Source organism: Coregonus clupeaformis, unplaced genomic scaffold (assembly GCF_020615455.1).
Source record: "Coregonus clupeaformis isolate EN_2021a unplaced genomic scaffold, ASM2061545v1 scaf2292, whole genome shotgun sequence".
In the NCBI taxonomy this organism is placed as follows: Eukaryota; Metazoa; Chordata; class Actinopteri; order Salmoniformes; family Salmonidae; genus Coregonus; species Coregonus clupeaformis.
The window spans coordinates 42501-48100 of NW_025535746.1; the positions used below are offsets into that span (position 1 = coordinate 42501).

The window sequence follows — 5600 nt, forward strand, 5'->3', positions numbered from 1 at the left end:
TGTGAAGGGGAATATCACCCATAGGGTTGTCAATGTTGTGAGGGGGAATATACTCATAGGGTTGTTAATGCGTCAGCACATATTTCACATAGTTTGATGGGGTGGAATAATTTGCCAGCACGCTGGTTCCCACCAGCCACTACCACTAAGGAGAAACAAATGCTCGGGAGCCAGACAACTGTAGGGACACAGCCTGGGTAAGTATAGGAGCCGCAATGGTGAAGCCACCACAGCAAGCCATTCTGGTCAATGCAACATTCTTTAAAATGGCCCCTAATCCACATAGGCTTGAGTTAAATGGCTCACACACGTCACTTACGCCTGGGGTCGCCAAGTGCCGATGCTAGTTTCGCATCAGAGAATAATAATAATAAAAATAGCTAACACATTATGAAATCCTCTAAGATAGATGTACTACCAAACCAAATGTAAGATTTTCACAAGAAGATTGTATAGTAAAGTACAAATATGTGTCATTCCTGTCGACATGAACTGAAAGAAGGTGCCAGGAAGTCAGCCATGATATAAGAGTATACCTGTGTTTTTTTCTGTGGTGCGTCATTCACTGTGACCCGGGGACACCATACGCACAGTGAGACTGTGGAGAGAGCAGAGAGAGACACAGACTTAGTGAAGAAATGAGGCTAACGAGGACTCTTTAAACTGTAGCATTTTGAGATATCATCTAATGCAATAAGGAGAGAGTCAGGAGAGATGAGGAGAGAGAGACAGTAACCAACAACACAGCCAGTGAAAGAAGCACATAGTGAGTACTGCATAACTCACGTGATGGGCACACAAGTATGTCTCTGTAGCTCAGTAGAGCATGGAGCTGCAATGCCGGATAGTGGGTTGACTCCCGGGACCACCCGCACGAAAAAAGTGAATGCACGATGACTAAGTACTTGGATAAAAGCCTCTAAATGGAAAATTATATGATTATATTATTACATTATATTATATATTATATAATATTATTATACACGGGAAGCATGTAACAGCTTAAATTAGCCTTTAATTGCAAAGCAACTCTCACCATAATGTGCCACTTTTTCACTGAAATCTCCTACTGAATCTTGACTGGTCTCCTCAAAAAAGAGGGTTTTAACCTCAGAAATAAAAAACACATTTTTTCTTAACGAGGGTGAATAAAAAACCCATGAGGAGGTGGGGTAGGAAACCCCCAGGCAAAGTACAGTTTACAAAGGGACACTCATTCTTAGTCATGTTGAGAGAATTAACGTCGAGGGGTGGTTACTGCCTCGCTTTTGGCTCTGCTGGCGTTCGACAGGAAATAATTAGGGAACTCGAAACGGACACAACAGGGTGTTTAATGAACAAAGGGGACTGCTTTAATCACAGTGAACACGCAGTAAATCAGGGTAAAAGCCAAGTGGTCGGGGTGAGTGTCTGAAAGCATGTGGTTTTGGCCAACCTTCATCAACCCCACATACAGTATGAGGATGTGACTGGTGGGAGCACAGTTTAGGTATTGAGGACTGTGACTGGTGGGAGAAGTTACAGGTTATTGAGGATGGACTGGTGGGAGCACAGCTATACAGGTTTATTGAGGACTGTGACTGGTGGGAGCACAGCTATACAGGTTTATTGAGGACTGTGACTGGTGGGAGCACAGCTATACAGGTTTATTGAGGACTGTGACTGGTGGGAGCACAGCAGAGATACAACACCTTGGCCTTTGGGGTCAGACTTTACATGAAGTTACATTGGGTCAGACTTTAAATTAAGTTACATTGGGTCAGACTTTAAATTAAGTTACATTGGGTCAGACTTTAAATTAAGTTACATTGGGTCAGACTTCACATGAAGTTACATTGGGTCAGACTTTACATTGAGTTACACTGGGATATGGAGAATGGAGTAGGATATGGCAGTGAGGATATGGAGAGGATATGAGAGGATAGGAGATGCATATGGCAGTATGCATATGGCAGTATGGATGGGCCGTGACAATGTAGACCTTCATTTTTTCTCAATTGGTTTGACACAATGAGGGATGTTCAATGCTCTCAAAACAATTAATACAACCGTCAAACACAAATATAGAAACGGAAAACACATTTTAGCTAAAAACACTCACACAAAAAGTTCAACATTCTCAATTGCTGAGATGCATAGCTCAAAACATTAATAGTAATAGGTAACATTATGTTAGCCTGATAGTAATAGGTAACATTATGTTAGCCTGATAGTAATAGGTAACATTATGTTAGCCTGATAGTAATAGGTAACATTATGTTAGGCTGATAGTAATAGGTAACATTATGTTAGCCTCATAGTAATAGGTAACATTATGTTAGCCTGATAGTAAGAGGTAGAACATTATGTTAGCGATAGTAATAGGTAACATTATGTTAGCTCATAGTAATAGGTAACATTATGTTAGCCTGATAGAAAGGTAACATTATGTTAGCCTGATAGTAATAGGTAACATATGTTAGCCTGATAGTAATAGGTAAATTATGTTAGCCTGATAGTAATAGGTAACATTATGTTAGTCATAGTAATAGGTAACATTATGTTAGCTCATAGTAATAGGTAACATTATGTTAGCTGATAGTAATAGGTAACATTATGTTAGCCTGATAGTAATAGGTAACATTATGTTAGCCTCATAGTAATAGGTAACATATGTTAGCCTCATAGTAATAGGTAAATTATGTTAGCCTGATAGTAATAGGTAACATTATGGTAGCCTGATAGAGGTAAGGGATCGATGACAAAGTCATCGAACACTAAACATCTTTTTGGCATTGACTTTTTGTAATAATTCAGGATATAAGTAAATTAAAAGAAACTAGAGGACCACAAAGTGAAAGGGACCAGAAGTGTACGGATGAATTGAGGGTGTTTTTCAGTGGAAGGTATGTGGAGAGGGAATGGAAATGTGTTATATGCTAACCAAGGACACGTGTAGGAAATAGTGTTACATCACTACAAGATGAGAAGAACAACAGGAAAAGAACAAGAAAACACCAAAATTATTCTACATGAGACTCAAATTAATTCACAATCACGCAATATGAATATTACACAGCACTGTATTAAAAGGGTTGCATATAAACTGTTAGCTAAAACCTTCTCTAGCATTATTCAGAGCCATACATGTATATCTCTGGTTTGAAAATACATTTAAAGTGACGTTGGATACAGTATATCGAATGAAAACAATCAACCATTGATCTAAATACTCCAATGACCCTTTCCTAATGAAACAACATGTCCCACATGCTGTATGTAATGGTTCATCTGACAAAGTGTTAGTTTTATGTTTTAATGAACCCTGGGAGATGAGGAAGAGGAGGAGAGGATGCCTTTCTTGCACTAATACTCTCACTTGTTTTTTTTTTAGCACTGACTTCGCGATAGCTGCTTTATTGAGGAAAAAGTGTTATACGATGGATATGTGGTTGTCTCACCTAGCCTCTTAAGATGAATGCACTAACTGCAAGTCACTCTGGATAAGAGTGTCTGACAAACAATAACTAAAAATGTATTGTAATTGGGTGAGGGGAAGGGGGAGTCCTCTGTGATGGTAAGAGGCTGTTTGGAGACATTCGAGAGCACTGAAGGTTATGTTTTGATAAGTTAACCCTCCTGTTACATGGCTGAGAACTGTTGATCGCCCAGCGTTGATAAGCAGCTGGATACATATCCCCCTCCAGAAATATTAAGGTATCCTCAACACCCGGTCTCCCATTGGTATAGACATAGGGGTTTGGGGATAAATAGGGTCCCCCCGCCCACTAGACTGTACATCTCACGATGGCTTCTCGGTTGTGTCTGTCTCGCCTGCCAGCGCCGCCACGGTGAGTATTCACGCCTTCTCTTTACCTACAGTCTTACTTCTTGATTTTAACCCTTAACCCTTGTTTTAATGCTAACAGTGTAAAAGTAAGTTGTGGAGTTCCTCAAGGCTCTGATCTTGGACCACACGTTCTCACTATATGTGTTACTGCTACATTGCGTAGCACTTGGGTGATGTTATTTGGAAACATTTCCGTAGTTAGATGCCCATGGTTGAGTATGCTGCATTAAACAGAGCATTTACTGTTGTTATAAAACATGACGAGCTAAGTGTTAAAATGTTTTATGTCCCCAGGTGCGGCATCTCGCCATCAAGCCCGAGGTGTCTGGCTATGCACGCATCGTAAGGAGGAGGCTGTGCCCCACTCCTGGCCCTGGCAGGTATCGCAGAGCAGACAGGGTCCACTTCTGGGGGGATCCCTGATCAACGAGAACTGGGTGGTACGACTGCAACGCTAACCACCGCGGATGAGAAAATAAGGGAAGGAAACAACGAGGAATCAATTGAAGCCCGCTAAGGTACAGCACAGTCACATCAAATCGCATTTTTATTTGTCACATGCGCCGAATACAACAGGTGTAGACCTTACAGTGAAATGCTTACTTAGAAGACCTTAACTAACAATTGCAGTTTTAAGAGGAATAAGTGTTAAGTAAACAATAGATAAGTAATTAAAGAGTAAAATAACAGTAAAAATAACAAGGAGGCTATATAAGGGTGAAGGGTACAGAGTAAGTGCGGAGGCAGTAGTGAGGTAATTGCGGTAATAGTACATGTAGGTATAGTTAAAGTGACTATGCATAGTCACACATCCTCCTCTATAGCTCTGGATATAAGTGACTGATCTAGGATCAGCCTATCCCGCCACTCAGCTGATCCGATCAGTCTTGAGGCAATCGAAGTACGTTCACTTTTTTCACAAGAACTCTCCATTTCATAAAGTCAGTTCAACCCCCCATTCTCTCCCTCACACCCACCCACAGGTGTTCACCCACCCCAAGTGGAACCCCAGTACCATCAACAACGATATCTCCCTGATCAAGCTGGCCACCCCGCTGTCCTGAAACACCAATGTGTCCCCGTGTAGCCTGGCTGAGACGCTGACGCTCACCTGGCATGACCGGGGGACCCCGGTCTGCAGCGCTACAATGCTCTCAACACCCCCAACGTGCAGCAGGCTGCTCTGCCCCTGCTGTCCAACGAGCAGTGCAAGAACCACTGGGGCAGAGCACCGACCATGATCTGTGCCGGTGGTGCTGGTGCTACTCCTGCATGGGTGACTCCGGTGGCCCCCTGGTCTGTGAGAAGGACAACGCCTGGACCCTGGTCGGTATTGTGTCCTGGGGCAGCAGCCGCTGCTCCACCACTACCCCCGCGACGCCCACCGAGTCCGTCCCGGGTGGACCAGACTGGCCGCCAACTAAGAGCATGCCGAGCTTGCCTGTATAATGATTGAATGTATTATGTATTTATGTATAAGTATTGTATGTATTTATATATTACATGTAATGTAAACACCTAAGCCTTAGCTACCAAGACTGAGAGTGCCACCCATTGGTCTGAACTGGATATGACATTCAATAAACATACTTGAACATAAAAACGATGCTCATGAGTAGTAATTGTATGATTAAATCACAACGAAATATTTTAGTAGTTGCTTTGTAGTTGATTGTAATGGAGTTAACTGTTTCTGCTATTACACGAGTGAAACTTAATGTAAAGTGTTACCACAGTGGCTGCTGACTGAACTCTACTGCTAGCATTAGGT

The 5600-nt window shown here is 42.1% G+C and overlaps 1 pseudogene; it reads left to right on the forward strand.

Moving 5' to 3' along the window:
• The window catches only part of LOC123488437, a 19172-nt pseudogene extending 13894 nt beyond the window's left edge, over positions 1-5278 (forward strand).
• The last annotated feature ends 322 nt before the right edge of the window (positions 5279-5600 follow it).